Raw genomic sequence first — 24871 nt, 5'->3', positions numbered from 1 at the left:
GTGGGGAGGAGGGAGGGAGGGAATTGTGGATAAAGTGAAGCCCAGGAAGGAGAGAACAGTGTGGAGAAGTTGTATTTTTCGGATTTGGCAGCCTACTCACTCCCTTGCTGGGATTTCTTTCATAATACATTCAATGGAAATTAATGTCCCCGCTCCAGACTTCTTATGCCCATGTTGGGTGAGAGATCTCTGGCTGCCTTTCTTGAGAGCCCCGAGCCTTTCCTGCTGTGTTCTGTTGCCTGCCCAGGGGCAGGAGCAGAGGCTCAGAGCGCTTTGCTGGCCCCGGGCACCTGGCCTGGCCCAGCCCAGCCCCAGAATCCCTGCCAGCATTCCCTGCACCATTGCCCGGCCCCACGGCGGCTGCGGCTCCGCGGGCAGGCGGCTCCAGGAGTTCAGAGTGGGCAAAATGGGAGCGAGGGACAGGAGGCAGCTGGTGCCAGTGGGGGAAATGGCTTTGCTGGAGCTGGCAGGGACAGGAGGAGCAGGGAGAAAGTGGTGCCAAGTAACGGGGAGAGAAAGAGAGACAAGGTGGTGGGGATGGCCATGGGGCAGGTGGGCATTTTGCTTTCCAGCTCTATGGGAGGAAACAAAAGAGCTGTCAAATCCATGCAGGAAAAGAGGGGCCAAGTAGCAAGTGGTGGACATCTCTGACAATTGGTTTTCATTTGATCTGCCTGCACTGCAAAAGCCAACACTCTCTGAGCCCCACCAGCGCTGTGATGTGCCTTGCCCTGCCCCTGCCCTGGCTGCAGCAGCCGCCTGTTGGGACGGGCCCTGTTCTCTAAAGGAGCTGCACCCAGGGACCATTGGGGCAGTGCTGGTTAAAAAGTAAAGCACATAAAAGGGTGGGAAGTGTGAAGGGAATAAAATAGAATGGCATAAGAAAAAATGATAACAGAACTGCACCAGGAATGGCCACTGACTGCTGTCACTGACAGAGCTGCACTGAGGGACGGCCACACGTTTCTGTTCCCACACAGAAATGCTGGGACTTGCCTTCTCCTCAATAACCATCAGTGGCATTTCCAAGGCCAGCAGGTACACTCAGAGATGTCCAGAATCATCGTTACAGGGGGAAAACTGGGGTTGGCATTTGCTGTGACAAACATCAGGAAGAGCACAGGAGCAGAAATAGGGATTTCCCAGCTCCCTCCCAGGGAGAACAGTATCAGCACAGGGACAGAAAATGCTGATAGAACATCCTTTCCCACTGCTCCCTGTGCTCAGCTGGAGATAGCATCCTTTAGCTTGTGCTCTTCAGTGGTTTTCCCCATGGAAATACTGCAGAGGGTCACAGAAGATTTACTAGCATGTTAAAAAGAAGCTGAAAACCCAGGAAGGATGACATTTGAATAGGGACACAAGCAAATTCACACATCATATGACAGTTCAATATGGCTGCTGTGAGTATGCAGCATGGAGGACAGCTAGATTAAACTAGAATAGATTCCAAAACTATTTGGCCTTGTAACTGCAGGTAAGGTTAATAACCCTCACCAATTAAAAAATAAAGGAAGCCGGCTCAGAACTAATTTAGATCACCCTCCCTGCAGCCATTGGGTAGCACGACTCCTCGTCTCCACCAAACTACAAAAGTTTTCCTGGAAATCTCTCATTTTCTGCTTCCTACCTGCACTCAAGTGACCTGTGTGATCTCTCTGAATGAACTGAGCTTTCCCTTCACAGCAGCTCTGCTCTTCACTTGCCAGCCTCGTGCCCTTGGCAATTTCCATCTGGCAGCGTTGGCCTGCTGAAGGAGAGGCTCTGTTCCAAACATGCCCACTTTGCAGCAGTGCCCCACGATGGGATGTTCTCCTGCCTGGACTAATCCCTTTGCTTCTCAGCTCCAGCTGCAGCCCACAAACCTGGCAGTTGTTCAGGAGCCTTTGCCATGGCACGGCCCCACCCAGCTGATTGCCAGCCTGGCAGCACAGTGGGCACACATTCCCAGCCCTGGCCGTTGTTTCCATCCCGCTGCAAGGAGCCCAGTTGTTCCCCAGTGTTCCTGCAGGAACCCAGGCCCAGGGGTCTGTGGGGTTTGCAGGGGCTCTCTTGGGGGTACCTGGGGGTGTCTGTGGCATTGGGGAGGGGGTCTGAGCTCTGGGGGTGTCTCTGGGGCTCCTGCTCTTTTCCCCCTCATATTTCCCATTCTTTTTCCTCACATGTTTCGCACCCTTTTCTCTTCACCTTTCCTGCTTCTTAAATACCACGTTTTCACCATTATGCCATCTCAGTTTTTAACTCTTCCTCCCTTTTTCTGCTGCCCTTTTTTTCTCCCATTATTTGTGCTATTTTTCCCTACTTTTTTCTGTCCTTTCTCCCCCCTTTTATTGATGCCGTTTTCCCCCACTTTTTTGCCACTTTTTTCCCTGTCATTTTTTATTCTGCCCTTTTTTGCAACCTCTTTTTCCGACCTTCATTTCCTACCCTTTTCTGCAAACATTTTCCACTTGTTTTTTTCTTGCCCTTCAGTGCCACCTTTTTTTTCCAGCCCTACTGATAAAATCCCATCACAAAGGGTGTTCCCTGATCTATTTAAGCAAGAAAATGGGGATTCCCCATCCATTGATAGCCCTGAAATAATGGCCAAGGCAGGGTTCCTTTCCATTGATCCCCTCAGCATTGCAGGTGAATGGGGATTCCCCCAGGTGAAACGCAGACAATAAGGGAAAATTAACCAGTTAAACAACTCCAGAATACACTTGGACAGAAATCCATTGAAAGGGAACCACACACCACTTGTCTTCCCTAATTAATTCCATCGGGCTTCCTTCACTAAAAACACTCTCAGAATTAAAAGTGGAGATGCCTGGTGTGTTACCTCAAAGCAGAGGAAGAGGCAGCATGGAAATGCTTCTTCTGCCATGGCAAACTCTCCTGGGAGCACTCCCAGAGCCTTGCAGGGCTCCCCTGGGAAGCTGCTGAACAAATGGGAAGAGTTGGGATGAGCAGAGCCCCAGAGAAATCCCAGCCCCACTGTTGGAAAAGTCAGATTATCCAAGCAGCAACAGCAGCTGGAGTGTTTGCAAAAGAGCAGCTTTGTTCTGAACCCAGCTTAGGAGTTCTCCTCATGCACTAAGGGAGTCCCTCCATCTATTTGGACCTTTTCTATAGCACAGGCCACACAGCAGCTCAATGTGATCATGTTCTTCAACTCAATTATGTTTTAAAGTATCTAAACTTGATCTACCTACTCATCAGTAGAGAATTTTATGTATTTTCAGAGTAAATCACCTTCCCTAGTCAAACACCAACCCTTCCCAAGGTTCAAGTACCTCTGTTTTCCACCACTAACTGCTCATTAGCCTTGTCTCAATTAAAAAACCTCTCTTAACCCCATTTTTCCACCGCAGATTTGTCTGAGTCTCTCTCACCTCTCAGCAGTCCAAATTCCTTGAAATTTAGCAGAACCTTCTTCACACTTCCCAGCTCTTGCTGTCCATCTCTAATCCCTGTCCAACCTGCCAGTGCTCTCCCTGAACTGCTGACAAAGTGAATTACACAACATCAGTGCAGGACAACTCATTAATTGCTGAATGAAAATGAAATAAAGAGAAATTAAGAAGCTGATTTGGACCCAGGAGGACTGCATTGCTGGTGTTTGTGTATCAAGAATTTCTATCTATTTTATTGCAAATTTAACTTGTTGAAACTAAAGTTGTCATATTTAAAATAGATTTTTCATCCCACATGAAAGCATCATGCTGCATGCCTTCTAGCCACATTTTCACTGAAAAAACCCCAAACTGCTCAGCCTGGGCTCACATCATGCCAGCAGTAGCTGTATATCAACATTCAGCAATAATGGAATTCATTCAGAAAATGAACAATTACAAAAACACTTTCACTCCAAGATCTGATACTACACTGAAGAAGTTATGCATACCTTCAAAAAAATTCAGCAATCAAGTTGTATTTCTATTTTTATTGAAATAAATTTTAAAAATACTTCTGGCCAATATTTACACATTTGATCCAATTACTCTTCCTGCAATGTGGTATTTCCCCACCTGCCCCTGAAGGCAGCAGCATTTTCAGAACAAGAACTGCTCCCCACATATTGAACCCACTCAGCAATGGGTAAAAGGACATTTTAGAAATGTGGCAAATTGGATCACTGAAAGGAAAAATGGGAGAGAGGTTTTGTAATAAAAGAAAACATCATTTGAGTCATGCATTCAACATCATTTTTCAGTTTTCTGAAATTTTGTCAGCACTGGGAAAATCTCATTTCCACCCAAGACAGTGGGCAAACAGAAGCTTTTGCAGGTAAATTCACTCTGCTGAAGTGACACAGAATGAACAGAATACTCCAAATTCAAACCTTTGGCCTCTTCTCCCCCATCCTGCTTGTGTGTCTGTGCTCCATCTCCCCAGCAGCCATGTCTGGTGCCAAGGCTCTCCCTGCCTTGCTCAGCTGCCAGTGAGCTCTGTGCTCTCAGGTAAATTCACCCCCAGGCTCTGTAAAATGCTCGAGGTGGGTCCTGCCAGGCCAGCCTGGGCACTGTAGGACTCGAGCAGGTTTGCCACCAGGTTCATGTCCACATCCAGGGCTGCCAGCTCAGCAGCCTCAGCTCCACAGTCAGGGCCAGCACTCTCACATGGGGCTGCTCCAACAGAACCTGCCTGCAGGGAGTACAAAGAGAAAGCTTTATCAAATTGCATGAGCACATTTAAGGGAAAAAAAAAAAAGGGTAAATCACAGGAGAAAAGAAACAACAATTGTGCAGCCAACAAAGTCCAGTACACTCCTGAGTCCTGACAGACAGGAATTCAGACACCAAATGCTCATGCCAGCTGGAAATCACCACTGTCCATTACCCAGATTAGGTTCCAAGAGAAGGACACAAAGTGTTGCTGAGTCCTGGCTCTGCTTCCTATGGGAGAAAACTACTACAGGAACTCACAAGTGAAGCTGCAGCTGCTTGCCCTACTACCAAAAACAGAGAAAAGATGGGCAAACTAAAACTAAGCCTTGGAAAAGATGGGCAAATTCCAAGCTTAGGTAAGCTTTAGTTTATAAAAAATGTATGATGGTGCAGGTCCAGCACACTTTGCTTGCACGTGGGAAGGTTCCAATCCCATTACTCAGAATGGCCACTTGCAGCACATTTCCTGCTTGGAAATTACTGCTGCAAATCAGAGCTCAAGGCACACTCACCCCTCTCTTGTGGCTGCTGAAACTTTTCCCAACGTTGGTCTGTGCCAGCTCACGGTCCATCTCCTCCATGTACGCCTTGAGACTGCCCACGAGCTCCTCAGGAGACACCTTCTGCTCCTGCCTTCCATTCCCAGCACCCAGCTCTTCATCATCCTCAGCTGAGAAACCAAACTCCTCCTCCTCATTCGCATCATCAGAATCCAGCTCCTCCGAGTCTGCCCCTGCACATGATTTGGTGTCAGTACAACAGCAAAGAAATCAGTGCTGGCATTTGTTTCAAAGAAAGAAGCAATCTCACCTAAAATTCTGTCCAGGGCTTTGGTAAAAGAATCCACATCAAAGGTAACTTGGGATTCATCAGATGACCTGAAATATAAAAATATTTTTAAAGAAATAAAGCTTCTATGCTTGCCTAAGCCTGACACAGGCACAAGCCATAATGATGTCTCTCAAGACAGGATTGAAGTTGGGACATTTGAATTTAAAAGTCCGCAGAAGCTTGAAGCCTGTGTGCATTAGACATCAAACAGTGAGTGGAAGAATTCTTGGCAGAAAAAGAGAAAAATTGTGAAGACCACAAAACCCAACTGAGGGACAGAGAGCAGCTCAGCTTGCAGCACTTGAACCTGCACCAGTGCCAGAGTGGCACCAAGCTGATTTAAAGCAAGTACAGGGTCACTGCTCTGCCTTTGCTTCAGGCCCTGCTCAGCACAGCACCTTCAAACTCTGATTCTCTGCATCACAGAACCAAGCACAGGGCTGCAGCACAGTGCAACATTCCACACCAGAGCCAAACTCCAGGTGCTACTACCATGGTATTTCTGCTCCTTCCTGCGTGGACACTTTGGACACAAAAGCCTTCATGCTCTCAGCAACTGTTTCCAAGCCATAGTTTTGCTCCTCCTCATATGGGGAAGGAAGGGACTCATTTCTTGTCTCCTTCAGCATCTGATCCAGAGCACCTGGTGTCATATCCAGCCAGCTGTCATCTGAAAGGACACAGCACAGATCTGTTACTCTGTACAAGCCTGCTGGCCCACAGGCCCAAACCAGCTGACTGACAGGGCTGCAACCATCCTGCAGCTCAGTTCTGCAGTTCAGCTCTTGTGCTGGTCCTGGCTCACACACAGCAAAGGCACAGAGAGGCTGAGAAGAACTGAGTGCAGATTTCTTGTCACTACTTACAAACTCTGCTTTGCAGAGCTCAAACTCAGAGAGACCATTCAGTCACTGGGAAGCCTTTGGCCACTCAGTGGAGGAAGAAAGGCTCACTCTAAACTGGGAGAGCCAATCCAGTGTTTAGTCTTGAGGAAGGCTGGACTGGCTCTCCCTTCACAGCTGTCAGCATTGCCCCTCTCCCCCCACAAATAACCATCTGTAATAGGAATAATTCCCCATCCAGCTCACCATCCTCTGCAGGAAGACAAGCTGCATCTCTCTCCAATTCCTTCAGATCAATGGGGGTTGTCTGTAGTAGTGGGGAAGTACCAGAGCACTACCCAGAGCATTGGCCAAAACAGGACACAGTCAGTCCCTGCAATTCCCAGCTGATGGCTCCAAACCCATTGGCCAAGGCTCTTTTCCTTTACATTTATTTTGCCTTGGTAAATATTAAGATTACCTGATCCCAACCAGCACAGACTGGAAACTCAAAAAATAAGTCAAGACATTATGGGCTGGCAAAGCCTCAGATATTTCTGTAGTGATTTAGTTTTTGGATTTTATCTTCCAGAGAAATCCACAGCCAGCTCCTTGAGCAAAGGAGACACATTACCCTGTATTCATTATTCACTGGGACTGCTTTTCAATGAAACTTTTCTACACTTTCTACAGTCAACCAAGCAAAAATTGCTTTGCAGTCACCACTTGGAATCCACTTGGAAGAGCTCAGCATTTCACAAAACCAAGATAAAAGAGTTACTCAAGCCAGAACTTCTCCCAGTGGAGCATTCCAGAGGAATTAGTACTTGTATGTCCTGGCCACAGCTCCCATGTTCAATGTGCAGTGGAGAAAAGGGTTCAGGTGTTTGTGACAAGGATTTCAAAGGTCACTTACAGGATTTGTAGGGTATATGACACTCATGAATTTCAAGCAGCTCTCACCTTTCTGGCACTGCAACAGATTGCTGGAAGTGATCTTCTGCCATGTGCAACAGTTCCAGGTACTTGGCTGATCCTTCCATTTCTCCCTATTGAATGCAAGTCACAGGCATGAACCCAAACAATTCTCCCTCCCTTTCCTCCTCACAGTTAGGCATCCTAAGGGTGACTGTTGGTCACACAGAAATGCTGAGAGAACCAGAACAACTAAAACCTCTTGGCCATGAACACTTTGAACTCAATACAGGAAAGGGGGACTCCTGTATTTGAAGCATATTAAAGGATATTAACCTAAGAATCTCAATAAAGTTGTCCAACTTTATAACCTTCAAACAAGTAGTCAATTTATGTCCCATTTATTAACATCAAAAAAGTAGTCAAAGGCATCTTAAAATAACAACACAAAAAAACCCAGAAAACCTCACCAAAACCCCCAGAAGTCCCAAAAACCACACACACATAGAAATTACACTTGCATGGGCCCAGATAGGTCTATGGTGTTATGTATGGATCTTGAAGAATATTGAAGTCTAGAGGGGTGGAAATGAAATGGAAACCAGTGAAATCAGTTACACCTCACACAATCACACATGGGGGTTTTCTTCACTCAAGTGTATTTCTCCCCTTGCTTTAGATGAATGAATCAATCCCCACATCTTGCTTTTTCCTTTTTAATTTCCAAAATAAATTCCTTTCAAAGGGGAACAAACTGCACATTACTTCATTTCACACAGAGATAAGGATTCAAGCTCTGGTCCCACTACAATTCCTCACACAAGTTCAAGGGTTAAAATGTATTTTTCCTGGAATGTTTAAAAGCCAGACACTGAAATACTCACCTACCTTGAAATAATCCTTCTCCTTCAAGCTCCTGAGGAATCTCTCCCACAGAGGACCCCTTAACACGTTTCTCTTGGCGTCAGGAGCCACTTTACTGCTCTTGGAGCACAAAATTTCAAAGCCATGAGCCTGCAGATAAAAGATGCAACAACAAGAGGTTCTCAAGGTGTGACAGACTTTGCTCACATTTCTCTGGACAAGCAGGCAACCTCCAGACAAGGACCCGTTCCCTGCACATGCATGAGCCAAGGCCAAAATGCCCCAGGAATCATTCCCAGCTTCATGCCCAGCTCGCAGGCTCTGTACTGAGGATGAGCTGGGGCGGGCAGGGTGTATCCACTGCGTCTGTCTGGAACAAACTGCTGCTGCACCAGCTGTGCATACAAACACCGAGTGAAAGTCACCTGCAACAGCCAGAGCAGAAACAAACACTCCCTGCAGCGGGACTGGGCTGGGGACAGCCAGCAAACTCCCTCCAGGTCACCAGAGTGCCTTTGAAGGCACCCATATTACAGGCAGTGCCTGAGACTGCATTCAAAATACATCTTAGAAAGACTTTTCTGATAAATTGCTTTTCAGGCTTTACAAAGTTTGTCCCAAATTGAAACACCCAAGTAAATACGAACTTTTGTCAGTATAAATACATTTGGAAAAACCCTCAGTGTTTTGTATTCGCAATAACAAGGTGTATTTTCAATTAAAATGACATTCGATTAAAAGATTTCAGCAAGAGTTTTGAAGTCCAAAATTTGACTCTAAAGCTTCTTTTCAGGAGTCTATTGGTACAACTCTGTAACAAAATGCATCAGATACAACATTGCTTGGACAGTGCTCACACAACACTTCATAGAAGCTTTCCCAGAGCTGTGAGAGCACAGCTGAGAAGGTGAAAAGCCTGGCAGTGAGCCACTGGTTGGGAGCAACTGCTCCCGTTGGCCGGCAGGGCTGGCAAACTGCTCTGATCACACAAGGAGATCAATTTACTGAGCAGGCACTTCAGCAGAGGAACTGCTATCACAACCTCTGGATTCAGAAACAATTCTCTCAGGATCAGCCCCCTGAAAGTCCAGCCACACCCATCCAGAGCAGCTCTCAATGCAAGGACCTGGAAATTCACGCCTACAGGAGCACACGGCAGGGCCGTCAGCGGCTCTGAGAGCACTTACCAGGGCCATCACTCGCTGCTCGGCAGGGAAGGCTCTGAACGGGCGCCGGCAGGCCCCCAGATCGCCCGGCTCCCGCAGGTAGAAGGCCTGGACGGCCGCAGCCACCAGGGACGGGCGCAGCCTCAGCACGGCCGCGATCCCGGCCGGGAGGAAGCAGCGGGCTCGGTGCAGCGAGGCCTGGATCTTCCCGGGATACCTGAGCGGCAACAGAGCGTGGGGAGGGCACTGCCCGTTAACCACTCCTTCTTCAGCAGGAGGCCCCTTCCCTTTAGTATTTACTGGGATCATGGCTCAGATTAGTCTGGAGTTAAAACCTGGCCAGTCTAATGCCTAGAATGGCTGTTTCTATCATACATATTTATAGAAGTGTACATGGCTCATAAAATTGAATCCCCCACATGGGTAAGATGAGTCCCTGTGGACTTAACCAACATATCCAGCTATCCAGTATTCTTTGCCATATCTGCTGTCAAATCCTTGCAAAAAATAAAGCACAGGGTAGAGCACAGCTGTGACAAGCTGAAGCCCTGACAATTCTGCTGGTGCTATATTTTGGATCAAATCCTCTTGTTCCTCAGGCACAGGGCTCCTAAAAGATCATGGAACTTTCAGAGGTTTCAGTCTAAGGAAGATGTGAAGGAAGAGTAACTCTTGTCATTGTCAGGGCTGGAATTACAGCAGTGAACCAGTTTCACATCCCCACACCACAGACTACAGGACACTGATTCCCCTCTTTATAAGAGTGCCACAGAAAAACCTCCAGCTGCTGGTTTCTGAAAAGGAAAAAAGGAACCAACTTGATCCCATCTGCTGGGGAAACATTTAAAGCCCAGGGAGCACAGACCCAAACCCCACAGCTGCAGGAGCCAAGGGCAGCCCCACGTACCCATGGAGGCGTTTATTGAGCGCAGCTCTGATGGGCTCTGCAGCCAGGAACTCCTCGGCGCGGGTGGATAACAGAGCCAGCGCCTGCGGCACCGTGGCACGGGGAGCAGAGAGGGCCCAGCCCTGCTCCCAGGGCTCCCCCGGCGCAATGATGTGCAGCTCTCCTTTGTAAAAGAACACCTGGCAGGCAGGAATGCTCCCGTCACACAGGGCAGGAGCACTCACACACAGCCATGGAACAGTTCACTGCACACACAAATGCATCTGCTTGGACACTGACAATAGAAAGGACAAATAGAGAACCAAGGCAGGAAGCAGCAGAGCTTTTCTAAAAAGGTTATTTGAGATGCCAGAGACCACGATCCAACCAGGAAAAATCCCTGTTTGAACTACAACAAATTTCATCAAATATACCTTGTTTCCCTAACAAGAATAATTGTTACACATGTCTCTTCAAATGGAGAAGTGCTTCAGGAGAACCAGCACAGCCTAACTGCTTCAGAACATCCCAGCATTAAAAAGCAGCATTTCAGGTGTCACATGTGACCTCTGCTGGTTCCTGATCCTAAGAAAAGCCCTGAATGCAATGTTCTCAACTCCCTCACTCTGTCTGTTCCCTCAAACAAAGCAAAGTATGAGCCTGACACTCCAGGGACACACTTGAAATTCATTTTGGTGTTGTGTTCCAGCCCTTGTAAGAATCTTGGAGTAGGGGAAAAATAATTGAACAACTTTTTGCTAATGACCAAATTAATGATCTCCATTCCAATCCACTGCCATTAGCAACCATCCATACCCAGGTGAAGGTGTCTGCTCATTATTTCACCTGGACTAGACAAAGCCTGTGTCCTTACAGAGACAGCAACACTCCAGCCCTGAGCATTCCCTACCCTGAGGGCAGCAAATCCTCTGGCCTAAACACTCCACAATATTGTAAAAAATTGGTTCTAGCAGAACTTGAAAGTTCAGGTGGATACAGGAGTGCTCCTGAAGGGAACAACAGTCAGGGACAGACAGCACTCTGGATTTTCAGAGGCAGTCAGACAACTTGGCTAGAGGTGCAAGAGAAAACTCCAGCTGCTACAGAAAAGGCCACTGGCTCCCCCTTCCCAACTGTACACAAGTTTTACTCACCCTGTTTTTATGTTCTCAGGATTCAGCCACTTTGGGAGAAAATCAGCTGCTTCTACCAAGAGAAACTCTCCATCGTTGTCATCAATACTGGCCAAGGAGAAATTGGAAATTCAGCAGGAAAAGCCTTGCAGAGCACAACAGCACACTTCTCAATCCATGTCTGCTGGGGTTTTTTTAATATTCACAAACCCATAAAAAGGCTTAGGTTAGAAGGGATCTTAAAGATCAACACCTGGTTCCAACACCCTTGCCACAGCCAGGCACACCTTCCACTAGCCCAGGCTGCTCCAAGCCCCATCCAACCTGCCCTTGGACACTTCCAACGTGTCTGGGATGGGGAAACACCTGCAAGGATGGGCAGTGGTAAGACAGGACCTTCAGAGCACAGGCACTGCCCCTTGGCAGCCCTCCCACTAAAGTAGCTCAGCAGCACCCGCCTTACCTGGCTGCCAGCCCCGGCAACTCCCTGCTCATCTCCCGCAGCAGCTACACAATGAACCACTCATCCTCCACGTTATCCCCGAACACCGCCGTGCCGCCCAAGTGCGCCGGGATCTCGCCTGCACGGGGCACAGAGAGGAGAGGCGGCTCAGCAACGCCGTGCCCAGCAACAGATTGTCCACACGGGCTGCGGAGTCTCCCTCACTGCGGATATCCCAGACCCTGCTGACAGAATCTTGTGTCCTGTGCTCAGGGACGGCCCGGCTGCAGCAGGGAGGTGGCACCAGATGCCTCACTGGGTTAACCCGTGCTGTGACACCGAGAGTCGGGGAAGCCGCCGGGTCCCCCTCACACGCTCCCGGTTCCAGCCCGCCGGGCCCCCCCTGACACGCCCTCGGTTCCCGGCCGCCGGATCTTCCTCACACGCCACAATTCCCCCTTAGACGCTCCTGGTTTCAGGCCGCCGGGTTCTCCTCACACCCCAGTTCCCCATCATACACTGTCGGTTCCCGGCCGCCGGATTCCCCTCAAACGATCCCGGTTCCCCCTCACACACCCCTGGTTTCTGGCCGCCGGGTTCCTCTCACACTCCCGCAACGGGTCCCCCTCACACGCCGTCAGTTCCCGGCCGCCGGTCTCTCCTACAAAGATCCCGATTCTCGGCCGCTGTGTGCCCCTCACATGGCCTCGGTTCTCCCTCACTCGTTCCTGGTTCGAACCGGCCAGGTCCCCCTCTCAGGCTCCCGGTTCCCGGCCGCCGGGTCCCCTCAAACGATCCCCGTTCCCCCTCACACGCTTCTGGTTCCAGGCCGCCAGGTTCCCCTCACACCCCCCCGGTTTCCCTTCACACGCCCTTGATTCCCGGCCACCGGGTCCTCCTCACACGGCCCAGATCCCCCTCACACGCTTCTGCTTCCCGGCCGCCGGATTACCCTCAAAAGATCCCGGTCTCCGGCCGCCAGCTGTCCTTCACACTCTCCCGGTTGCCCCTCACAAGCTCCCGGTTCCCCCTCACACGCTCCTTGATTCCGGCCGCCGGGTTCTCCTCACACCACCCCCCACCCCCGCTTTCCCCTCAAACGCCGTCGGTTCCCGGCCGCCGGATTCCCCTCACAGGCTCCCGGGTTCCCTGCCACCGGATCCCCCTCACGCTCTCCCGGTCCCCGGCCGTGTCCGGCGCCTCCGGGCGCTCCTCCCGCCGTGCCTCCCGGCCCGCTCCCGCCTCACCGCGGCCCGGCGCGTACCGCAGGCGGAACGGCTGCCGCTGCCACACGCAGGCGGCCAGGAGCGGGGCCAAGCGCACCAGGGCCAGCTCAGCGCAGCGCCGCAGCAGCGCCTCGCCGCCCGGGCCCGCCGCCGCCGCCGCGAACAGGCGGGAGCGCACCGCGACCTCGGGCAGCGCCGGCCGCCGCAGCGCCTCCATCGCGCCGGGGCCCAAAGCGCTCCGCCCCCGGGGAGGAGCGGCGCGATGGCGGCGGCAGCGCTGCGCTCTGTGCCCGGAGCCGCTGCGTGTTCACTGGCAGAGACCAAAGCTGTTGGGCCGGCTGCATTAGAATGTAGTGCCAGGCTTTCCTTTCCTCCTCCCTTCTTTTCTCTTCTCTTTTCGAACCTGAAGAGGCCGCAGCTGCCTCCCGTTTTCCTTCCTCTGTCACCTTCCAGGTTCTGTTTCCCAGACCTTGTTCTTTCCTTCCAAAATCCTTGATAACCCGTTCACCACTTAAGGCTTTGCTAGGTCCTTGTTTTTCTACCTTCTGGCTGCTGTGGGTGAAGGTCTGGCTATGAGGAGCATCCGGCTCCCTCTGCTCCAGAAAGCAGCGTTGCAGTTATCCCAATCTCCTGCTGCTGAGGGCTTCCTTAGGCTCCTGCTGAAATGAAAAATATCCAAGACACTTTTCCTTTCTTGAAATTAGAATGGTTTCTACAAGTCCTGGAGATGTGAATATGATGGTTAAAAATCTACTGTGCAAATGAAGGCTTTTCCTGCTGTGTTGGGTTTTCTGCCATCCCGTGGGCACGGCGGTGCTGATTCTGCTGCTCCTGGTGCTGGTGCTGGCTTTGGGGGCGGCCTTGGCTGTGCTGGCAGGTAAGGGAGGGGCAGCAGCCTGGGCCCAGCCCCTCGGGGCAGAGCGGGCTCCCTGCTCCCTGCACAGGGGAATCCTCAGAGCTTCTCCTCTTCCCCCTGCAGCACCACAGGTTCCAGTCACACCACTGCTGGTTCTGGGCTGTCCCCATGGCTGGGTCGGCTACAATGGGGTCTGCTACTACTTCTCACGGGAATACAGCACGTGGGAGCAGGGTCAGGAACGGTGCTCCGAGCTCAATGCCTCCCTGGCCATTGCCCAGGATGAGGAGGCCATGGTGCGTGAGGGGCTGCGGGCGCTGTGGGGTGGCTGAGGGCAGCCTGGGGGCGCTCCTGGGCCGGGCTCGGTGCTCGCAGGGCCGGGGCTGCAGCCCTGGGCCGGGGCCTTGCAGGGAAGGAGCCCCGGCGTGCGGGGGCAGCCCCGGGCACGTGTCCCCCCGAGGGGCCGGGGCAGCTCCCACTCCTCTCTCCTGGGCAGGATTTGCTCTCCCGCCTCCGCAGAAATGGCGGTTACTGGCTCGGGCTGCGCAGACGGGGCGAGCGCCTGCACTGGGGGGACGGCAGCAGCTACAGCTCCCGGTGAGTGCCGGGGAGCCGGGCAGGGCCTGGGGGCACAGGGGCACAAGGGCTTCCCCTGGCAGCCAGCGCTGCCTCTGCTCCTCCCTGCAGGGTTCCTGTCCTTGGCAATTCCGAGTGTGTGTACCTGGCTGATGAGAGATTCAGGAGTGACAACTGCTCCAATGAGCGGCCGTATGTCTGCAGCAAGGCCCAAGCTCCCCTGTAACAGGGGCTGCACAAAGGACCTTCTCCACGCTGGGCAGTGCCAGCTTCACCTCTGAGCCCAGCACAGCGCTGTCCTTCCTCAGCTGCGCCCTGTGCCTTGCACTTCCTCTCAGGGTCACCTCAGTGCCTCTTCATCCCTGGTGCCAGCGCTGGGCTGGGGCTGCAAAGGAAAAGTCTTTGCAATGCATCCTGGCACTGTTACAGTGAGTGTATTGCCCTCACGACACAGCAAGGTCAGATGTGAAATGCGAACTGCCGTGGGCTCTTGGAATTCATTGTAAACTGACCTCTACTTGACACTATTGGACTGTCTTTGGAAGAGAAAGAAGAACAGCTGACATGTGCTGAGGTGGAATCCAACTTTCTGCATCAGGCACCTGACTGTGAAGAAGGGTCTGTCTGTCTGTCTGTCTGTCTGTCAGCTGCTGGCTCTTTGTCTCTATCGCCTTCGGAGGAGGACGGTCGGAGCTGCTGCTTGGGGACGGGAATTCGGTGCCACCGCCACAAGCCAGCCCAGAGCTGCTTCTCCTGCTGTGGGGCTGTGGGCTGAGCCTGTGCTGGTGAGAGCAGCCCCTGCACGGGCCCCTCAGTGTCACCCCTCAGTGCCGCAGGGCCCTGTCCCCCCTGCTCGGGTGCCCGGGATCCTGAGCTCGCCTCTCCCGGCCCTGCTCACACCCGGCTGCCGCTGCCCACAGCGCCCCTGCCGGCCGCGCCCGGAACTGCAGCGAGAGAGGCGGGGCTGGGGCTGGGCCTGCTCGGGCAGCGCCGCGCTGGGGGGGGTTGTGTGTTTTTTTGTATGGAGACTGTTTTATACTTTGTTATAGTACTAAAAAGCTAGTTTTCATATTCTAATATCTTTGCCTGAAATCCCCCTTAATTTCAGAAGTATAATAATTCAGAGGGAAATGGTTTATATTTTCTATTGCCCGGGAGGCTCCTGTCTTCTTTAGCAGATCCCTGTCTTTAAAACCAAAACACCCTCATCCCTCTGTGCCACTGTGTGGGGAGGAGCGAGGGAGGGAATCGGGGATAAAGTGAATCCCAGGAAAGAGAGAACAGTGTGGGCAAGGCGCATTTTTAGGGTTTGGCGTACTTCTCATTTTCTTGCTCTGATTTGTTTAATAATTAATTCAATGAAAATTGTCCCTGCAGCCCTTTCGTGTGTGGTTGAAATAAAGCCCATCAGAACTGCATACAACACACCCTTCCTGCCTTTCAATCATCTACTGCTCTCTGTGTCTGGAGTGTGTGAGTGTGCTTGCTTGTGTTCCTGGGCACAGCAAACGCACACAGTGCCCATGGCAGAGCAGGACGTGTGCCCTCACACCTGGGCACAGCACACACACACAGTGCCCATGGCAGAGCAGGACATGTGCCCTCACACCTGGGCACAGCACACACACACAGTGCCCATGGCAGAGCAGGACGTGTGCCCTCACACCTGGGCACGGCACACTCGGGCACAGCTCTGGCACAGCTCTCCTGGCCCCGATGCCCCCGGGCTCTCTCCTCGTGGGACAGTGACACGGTGGGCACAGGGACATTGTGGCACCGTTTAAAGAGCCCCCTCTGAGCCTTTGGGCTGGGGACACACAGGCCTGTGCTAAAGGAAAGGTCAGAGAGAGACCAGGCTGGATTCTGCTGCTTTCCTCTCACCCTCCCAGGGCCAAACTGAGCCCCTTTTGCTGTCCTGTGTTCCCCAGAGCCTGAGGAGCTCGAGGGAGAGCATTGGGAAGGTTGATTGAGGGTCACTGCTGGTGCTCAGCACTCGGGGCATTTTTCACCCTTCCATTCCCATGGGCTGTTGGGGCAGGAGCTCACAACAGCCTGAGCCCACTGCCTCAGCAGCTTGTGCTCTGTCCAGGGCCCCTTTCACTCCTCACCTGGGCAGGGGAACGTGTGGCTCTGGTGCTGGGGAGGGCAGCTCACAGTGCCCTGGGGACAGGGAAAGGAAAGCTCCAGGCCTCTCTGCAGGGGGACAGGGACTTTGAAACAAAGGTGTTCATCAAGATTTCATCTCGGTCTGAACGGGGGAAAGGTATCTGTGTTATGCATGGAAATTTGAGTGGAAAACAACTGTAATTTCTGATAAAGAATTCTCATCCACATAAAGTCACCTGTTTTCTAAAGAAGTTTTGCTTGACTCAGAGAGAAAGCCACTTTATGATCTACAGCTGTCAGTGCTGACTTAAGGTACACTTTTACAAGGCATATATTCAGTTTTCTACAGCAGCGCTAGACATTCTAGGAGCATCTGAATCCCTGCAGTGTAACCAAGCCTTTGAGACCTAGCTGTCAGAGGGTAGTCACGTGGAGAAAATGAGCTGTTTCTAGTTAGCAGTTTAACTAGACAATGTCACACTTTGTGGTCACCTGCGTTTCCTGCTGGTTGATCATGCTGACAGGAGCTGACAGTGCCACAGCAACAGTTTTAGGGTTAGCTGCTAACCCGAACCATAATGCCTGGCCAAGAGTGGATTTGCTGTTTCTGACACTGCTAAACTGTTCCACGGCTCCCCTGGAGTCCAGGAACTTCTGCTGGAAACTTTGTTATAAAAAACAATTGCAGTCTTTTCTAGGGATCTTTTTCTCTGGGATCCTCCTAACAGTTCTGAGTGAGCTCCCGGCCTCACTACATCTGTCTGTTTCTCAATTCAGCTCTCAGGTAGAAGGATCCTTCCAAGCCAAAGGGATTTCTGAAGCAGTCCCAGCCTGCAGCCCCTGGGTGCCTTCAGGCCATCCATCCAAAAGGAAAAGTGACTTCTGGACCCTGAGAGAGCCCAGTGATCTGTTGGCAGGAGAAATCAGGAATGGAGAAGGTGATTCCAGCTCTGCTGGGTGCTGTTCCTCCCCATTAGACAGGAGAGGATCAAGCACATTCCATCAGCCTTTGCTTCCTCAGGGCATGAAATCCCTGAGGAGACAAGGCCACCTCAGGCCATCAGATCCCACCTGAGAGAAGGAAATGCTAAAAACCTCACCATGGTCTCAGCCACTGAAATGAGGAACTTTTCTTGTGGGTCCCCAATACCATTTCCAACAAAGCCCAGCTGGTGCTGAAAATTGCATTCACATTCAGGGGCAAAATCAATAAGGAATCACAGACATCTGAGGTAAAATGAGGGTTCCATAAAAGTAAAATTTCTCTTTCTTTTTAACAGAGGCAGATTTTCATCTTTTAAGCCCAAATCTTCTCTGACACACAAAAGAACATAAAATCCATAAATGCTTTAGTTCCAACTTGAAATATTTGTTTTTTGGCAATTCTATTTGTACATGAAGTGTACATTTGTACATATTGTACATTGTTGTGGTTTTGGTTTGTCAATTTCAGATTTCTTTAATTTTGAGATTCTTAAATTAATGCGTTGTTGAGTGTGGTGGGTTTTCATGTTGCTTAATTACTAAGGTATTTATTTTTTGTTGTGAGATAGGATTAGGAGAAAGCTAAAGTAATTTTAAAACTTTAAAGAGTACAAAATTTTATTGAAAGTAACTGAAAGAAAAAAGTAGTAAGAATTAAAATAAAGTTTTCGGAACACTTTTCTTTCCTTTACATTTTTTTACTCATAATGTAAAGAAACTAAACTTCAAATTTCTAGTCAGTTTATTACTTTTCAAAATTTTTTTTAGTTTATTTAGGGAGAGAACTCTTTTTTTAAGGGTATTGATACTTCTTTATAAAATAAAACAGGTTTTTTGGTGTTTTTTAATTTTCTTATAAATAGTAGTTGTTTGGGGAACTTTGCTATTGTGAAGTTTTCCTTATTTTTATAAACTATTTAACAGTTTATTGGTGGATTATGTTGATTTACAGGGTATTGCTTTTAAGATGAGTTGTTTAAAGGTAGAAACTTTTTAAATTTATTTTTAAAATTATTTTCATCTTTGGGAACAGAGATTTTTTTTTTCTTTTGTGGAAGTATGGGATTATTTTTTTCTCTTTTTTGTTTAAATTTTTAATGGGATTACAGTTATTTTTAATATTTGTTTATTTTAGTATGGAGGTTTTATTATTTGAAGGAGGTTTGATATTATTTGAATACTTTCATTTTTCTATAGTTTCATGTGCAATAGGAAAAAAAATTATATTTTTTCTTCAAAGTTTATAAGAGGTTTATTTCTTCATAATTTATAAGAGGATTTCAGTTTTCAAATTAGGATATTGTTCCTTTTTTTTTAAATTTGGGATTTAACTTCTTCTTTACTGATTTTGATGGTTGTATGGTCCTTTTTTATATGCTTGTATTTTGGTTTTTGTTTTTCTTTTACTCGAGGTAGGATTGAAGCTTTGAAAGGTTAGCATTTTGCTAGGGGTCCATGTGACAGGACCCTGTAGCTGGGACTGTGATAGGATTGGTTTCATGATTGTTCACTTATTTTTCTGTGTTGAATTCTCACTGCAGGGTTACACTGTGGGTTCTGGGCTGTTGGGGTTTCGGTTCCAGCTGCGCTGACGGAATGGATTTGCTGATGAGATCTCACAGCCGCAGTCACCCTTGCTCCTTTGTGGTCTCTGCAGCTTCCTCCCGTTCCTGCCCTGATCTGCTGGGCCCGGTCAGAACAGAACGGGGCTGATGGGGGGAAGGGTCCGGCCCGGGGGAACGGGTCCGACCCGGGGCAGGGCTGCCCGTCCGACCCGGGGCCCGCCACCTCCTCGCCCACTGGGAAAGAAAGAAAGAGGAAGTTCCTGGGTTGTTTCCTCTTTAACTTGTGTGTTTCACAGAGCCGTGTCCAGCTTCTCAGCGGTTCAACAGAAATTTTCCTCCTATTGCAAACCACAACAATTACTCATGCACACAAATCCCAGGACTACTATTGCAAAGTGCAGAGATTATGGAAAATTCTCTTCTACTGGCAGTAAGAGTAAACATGTCTAACGGTTTCTGAAATAAAAAGGGCCAGGAGACTTCTTCTCCTGTTTAATGCCTTTGTTAAAAGTGATCAGCTCAGGATTGGGTAGCTCGGCGGGGCTGCAGGGCGTCGTCTCTTCCAGGGCAACTCAGAGGAGGAGGATATGCACAGCTCTGTCTGCAAGGGGCAGAGCTGGGGGAATCCAGTCCTCTCTGGGAGCCTTTGGGGCGTGGTATTCCCGTCAGATTGTGCCCCTCCCATTCCGTCAGCTTGGTCTCACTGCCGGGGTCAACTCTCGTGGTCAGGGCGAGAGGGTCCAAAGGTGTTCCGCGTCTCTGCAGGCTCAGCACTCGGCTCCTCACGTCCAGACATCACTCCAGTCTCTCAACTCTTAGGTGGCTCGTTGTTTTTGGGGTTTCTCCGTGGGTTTGGAGTCGGGGGTTCCACAAAGCATTCTGGTCTTGGGAGTCACTTTGCATAACCCTCCCCCCCACCCTCTCAGGTGTCTTCAGTATTCTGAGAAAGGTAAAACTTAGCCTCGGGCAAGGTCCCCACCCAGGAGAAGGGCCATTACCTCGCCCCAGCCAGGGCTCTTACTAATACAAAAACAACCATTAACGACAACGACCCGTGATTACAATAACAAAGGCAGCAGCCCAGCAGTAGTGGTAACTTTTTCTCACAGAAAAAAATATTAACCGAATTTTAGTTCATAACAGTCCCCCCTCTTTTTCTTTGATCGAGCTTAAATTCTAAGCTCGCATCAACTCCCAATTTTTGTCTTGAATCTACTATAAATCTCTTGTGCACTTTGGTAATCATGGTTACTTAACCTTGTTACTTTCCTTGGTTTCTTCAGGTTGGTCTGCACGGCAAGTACTATTCTACTAAAACAGATAAATAAACATAGTAAAAAAAGCAATCCTCCAAGTACACACACAGTGAGAAAACCTACCTTTTCCCATACATCCTTTTTTGAAAATCTCCAGGTTCTCCCACCCCCTGGGATCAAGTGTAGGAGTTTGTTCTTCATTATTTACACATGCTAACCTTTTTATTTCATTTGAAATGTTCCTAATAATTGAATTCTTTATTTTTAATACTTCCTGGAGCCGGATAACTTTGTTTAACATAGATATTGGGATCCGAATTTGACTTTTACAATCTCTATTTCACTTTGCCTGTTCTGTTTAATTCCCAAATCGTTATATATATGAACTCCCAAACTTGATCCAGTTTCTTTGGGTAATAAGAAAATTGGTTTTATCACTCTAGCGGTGCAGCTGCCAGACGAGATCAACTCTAGGGGTTTAAGGCTCCCCTGAAATGTGTTCCAAAAGGGATTTATCTCTTTTCCAGTACACTCATATAAATACTTGTAACAAACAATTTTTCTTACTATTTTCACCATTTCTTTGCTTTTTACTAGATCTGCTGAGCTTGTTTCAGCAGTATCCCATTCAAAGCACAACCAGGCTTCCCCTATAGGGCACTCTCCTAGGAGTGGCTGCCTAAAAGTGGCAGTATTGTATGCTCTCCAATACACTCTCTTATTTTTCTGATAAAAGACCAATTGGGAGAGGTTAACACAATCAGGGTTAGAACTGATGTGGACTCTGGACAAGGAGCTTACTTCCTCCTCATAGAGGGTTTGGTAGCATTCATTGCATGGCTCAGCTGGGCTCCCCTGAGCACCACCAGCAATCAGAGCCATCAGTACTACCCTTCCCAAGAGTCCGGTATGGGCCATCTGCCTTCCGCCTGCCCACCCGGCCTTGCCTCTTGGGGAATTTTACTGAGGAAAAGCTTCCAGGCTCTTGAGAGTCCCTTCTACCCGCTTCTCTGCTTAAACCTCTCTTGGTCTGTTCCCTAACAATTTTGGTTTCCCCTCCCAGGGGAGTGTTCTGTAGAGGATTAACCTGGAGTCTTTAGAATTAAATTGGGGAACTTAACCAGAATTACTTATTTACAGTCCTAAACTTTTTACCAACATAGTTTACACAGAACAGTCTTAAAACATTTTCAGCAATATTAGAACTCTTAACAAATAATTTTTTTCCCACACAGTTCAGTCTTTTTGACTCTTCCTTCTGAGAGTCAACTTTAAATCTTTTGGTCCTTTTACCACAGTGTACTCAGGTGATTTAGCTTGTGAAGCAGATGGATCTCGTCCAGCGCCAGGGGGTGAGAGTGGTGTGGACTCTGGTCCAATGCCAGAGGGGGAAGCTGATGTTGGATCCAGTCCCGTACCTGGGGGTGAGACTGGCCCTTTTATTCTTGTGATATGAGTCCAACCTTTTTCTTTGGTCCACACAGCTGAATTTGTGATCAGGAGCACCTGGAAGGGGCCTTCAAATTTAGGCATTAATGTTCCCGTAGTCCATGATTTTATCAAAACCCAATCTCCTGGACTAATGTTGTGAACTTTTGTGTCGAGAGGGGAACTTTGAGGAAGGTATCCTTTCTTTCTAAGTCCCTCCAGAGTTCTTCCAATTATTTCTAAATACTTTCTGGTAGCTTCTTCCCCTTCCAGATAGTCTCCTATGCTATAAGGTGTTAACAAGAATGGCAGCCCAAACATCATTTCATAAGGTGAAATTCTTATGTCAGCCCGAGGTCTTGTTCTGATGCGCAATAGCGCTAGGGGCAAACACTTCAGCCAATTCATCTTTGTTTCCTCAATCAATTTAATTAATACATTTTTGAGAGTTTTGTTCATTCGCTCCACCCTCCCAGAACTCTGGGGGTGCCATGGAGTATGCAGCCTCCATTTCATTCCTAAAGCCTCAATTATATTTTGTAATGTTTGGGACACAAAATGTGGACCTCGGTCTGAGTCTATGGTGTTCACAATACCATATCTGGGGATAATATTCTCTAGGATTGCTTTTGCCACAACTTGGGTTGTTTCCCTCCTGGTCGGGAAGGCTTCTACCCAGTGTGTGAGATGATCAACTATAACCAGTAAATATCTGTATCCTTGCACTGGGGGCATTTCAGTGAAATCTATCTGTATGCTTTGGAAGGGTCTCAAGGCTAATTCCCTTCCTCCAGGTGCTACTTTTCTCATAACTTTTTGGTTCACTTTTTGACAAATGATACACCCTCTGGTAACAGCTTTAGCCAGGCTATATACCCCGATGCATAGGTTATTTCTTAGGAAATGATCACATAGTCCTTGGACTCCCCAGTGAGTTAATTTATGTAGTTCTGTTAGCACTGTCCGAGCCAGTGCTTTATTCAAAAACACCCGTCCATCTGAGGTTAACCACTCTCCCTGTTGTCCTTGGTGTAACTTTAAATCTTTTATTGCTTTTAATTCTTCTTCACTAAATATAGGTTCTTCCCCTTTTTCAGGTGTCATTTTTGTCTTCAAAATTTTTACTGGATCCCCTGGTTCTAGAGCTGCTTCTTTGGCTATCTGATCAGCCAGTCGGTTTCCTTTAACTTCTAAACTGTCTCCTCTTTGGTGCCCCTTTATATGGACCACTGCTATTTCTGTAGGTTTTTGTAGGGCTTCTAGTACTGATCGGACTAGGTTCTCATGGGCTAAGCTCTTTCCCTTTGAACTTAAATACCCACGTTCCTCTCATATTTTCCCAAATGTGTGAACTGTCCCATATGCATATTGGGAGTCCGTATAAATGGTTCCCCGGTCCCCCTCCAGTAAGTCCAGTCCCCTTTTCAGGGCATATATTTCACAACTTTGGGCTGACCAGCTTGGGGATAGTTTCCCTTTTTCTGCAATTTGTAATGTTTCTCCATCTATAATGGCATAACCTGAAGCTCTTTTTCCATTTACTACTCTCGAAGAGCCATCTATGAATAAGCTTCTTCCAGTTGCAAGAGGCTGATCTTCCAAATCTTCTCTTACTTTTGTTTGGAGATAAACAATTCTAGACAATCATGTTCTAAATTCTCTATAGGCTCTCCCATTAGGAATTGTGCTGGATTGAGGGCATTTGATGTGCTAAATTCTAAGTCCTCTGTATTCATTAGTATTATCTCATATTTTAATATTCTAGCATCGGTTAACCACTGTGGAGCTCTCTGTCTCAGTACTGCCTTAAGATCATGAGGAGTATGCACTTTAATTTTTCCCTGTAAGGTCAATTTTTGAGTCTCCTCTATCAGGATTGTGGTTGCTGCTACTGCCTGTATACAAACTGGCCAGCCTCTAGCCACTGGATCTAACAATTTGGAGATGTATGCCACGGGTTTCCTGCACCCTCCCCACTCTTGAGTTAATACTCCATAGGCTATACCTCCTTCTGCACTCACAAACAGGTCAAAGCCCGTCCTGAGGTCTGGTAAGCTTAGGACCGGGGCAGAGGACAATTTGTTTTTTAAGTTTTCCAATTGTTGATCATCTTCAGCTGTCCAAATTAGGGGTTCTGGATCCACTAGTTTATTGTACAGAAATTTCACACTCTGTGTGTATTGATCCAACCATAACTTACAATACCCAAACAAGCCCAGGAGTTTTCTCACATCTCTTTTTGTTTTTGGGGCTGGGAGAGCTAAAATACCTGAAATTCTGTCAGGGCTCAGTTTCTTATACCCTCCCCCTATTATGTGCCCCAAGTATGTTACTTCTGATTGCACAAATTGTAGTTTCCCTTGGGAAACTTTTAAATTTTTCCCCCAGAAAATTCAAAAGTTTAATACTAGTTTGTCTGACCTGATCTTTTTCCTTTCCTGATACCATCAGGTCATCAACATACTGCAAGATCTGCACTTCTTGTTCAGGGACAAATTGTTCCAACAAACTCTCTAAAGCTTGTCCAAAGAGACTGGGGGATTCAGTGAACCCCTGTGGTAATCGGGTCCACCTTAGCTGTTGTCTCCTTTTCATACTCGGGTCCTCCCATTCAAAGGCAAACCAATCCCTACATTCTGTTGCCAGAGGACACGCCCAGAAAGCATCCTTCAAATCTATGACAGTGAACCAAGCATGTTCTCTTGGAATTCTGCTTAGGAGACTATATGGGTTGGGCACAACTGGATGTCTGGCAATGGTTCTTTTGTTGACTTCCCTCAGATCTTGTATCAGCCTATATTTCCCTTCAGCCTTTTTAACTGCCAGTATAGGGGTATTATGTGGTGACATGCAGGGTTCTAAAATTCCCTCCTGCAACAGTTGCTCAATGACTATAGCAAGCCCCTTCTTTCCTTCTAGGGAAATCGGATACTGTTTAACTCGTATGGGTGAGGTATTATCCTGCATTTTTATTGTTATCGGTGGAATGTCTAATAAGCCTCTCTTTCCCCCCTCAGCCCATACCTCAGGATTTATCTCTGCAACATCTCCTTGAGACAGCTTCATCACTTCTACTACCATCCTCCCTTCCCTTGGAACAATCCCAACCCCCAAATGGACTTGCAGATCCCTTCCTAACAAACTTTTTTCTAAGTTAGGCAGATAAA

At 48.5% G+C, this 24871-nt stretch overlaps 1 pseudogene; it reads right to left on the bottom strand.

The window, feature by feature from the left end:
• Positions 1-3905: 3905 nt before the first annotated feature.
• Positions 3906-13150, bottom strand: LOC132076547 (protein ecdysoneless homolog; annotated as a pseudogene).
• Between the last annotated feature and the right edge of the window lie 11721 nt (positions 13151-24871).

The sequence above is a fragment of the Ammospiza nelsoni genome, chromosome 8, assembly GCF_027579445.1.
Source record: "Ammospiza nelsoni isolate bAmmNel1 chromosome 8, bAmmNel1.pri, whole genome shotgun sequence".
Classification (NCBI taxonomy): domain Eukaryota; kingdom Metazoa; phylum Chordata; class Aves; order Passeriformes; family Passerellidae; genus Ammospiza; species Ammospiza nelsoni.
The sequence above is the reverse complement of the archived record's forward strand: the minus strand, read 5'-3'. Positions and strand labels throughout refer to the sequence as shown.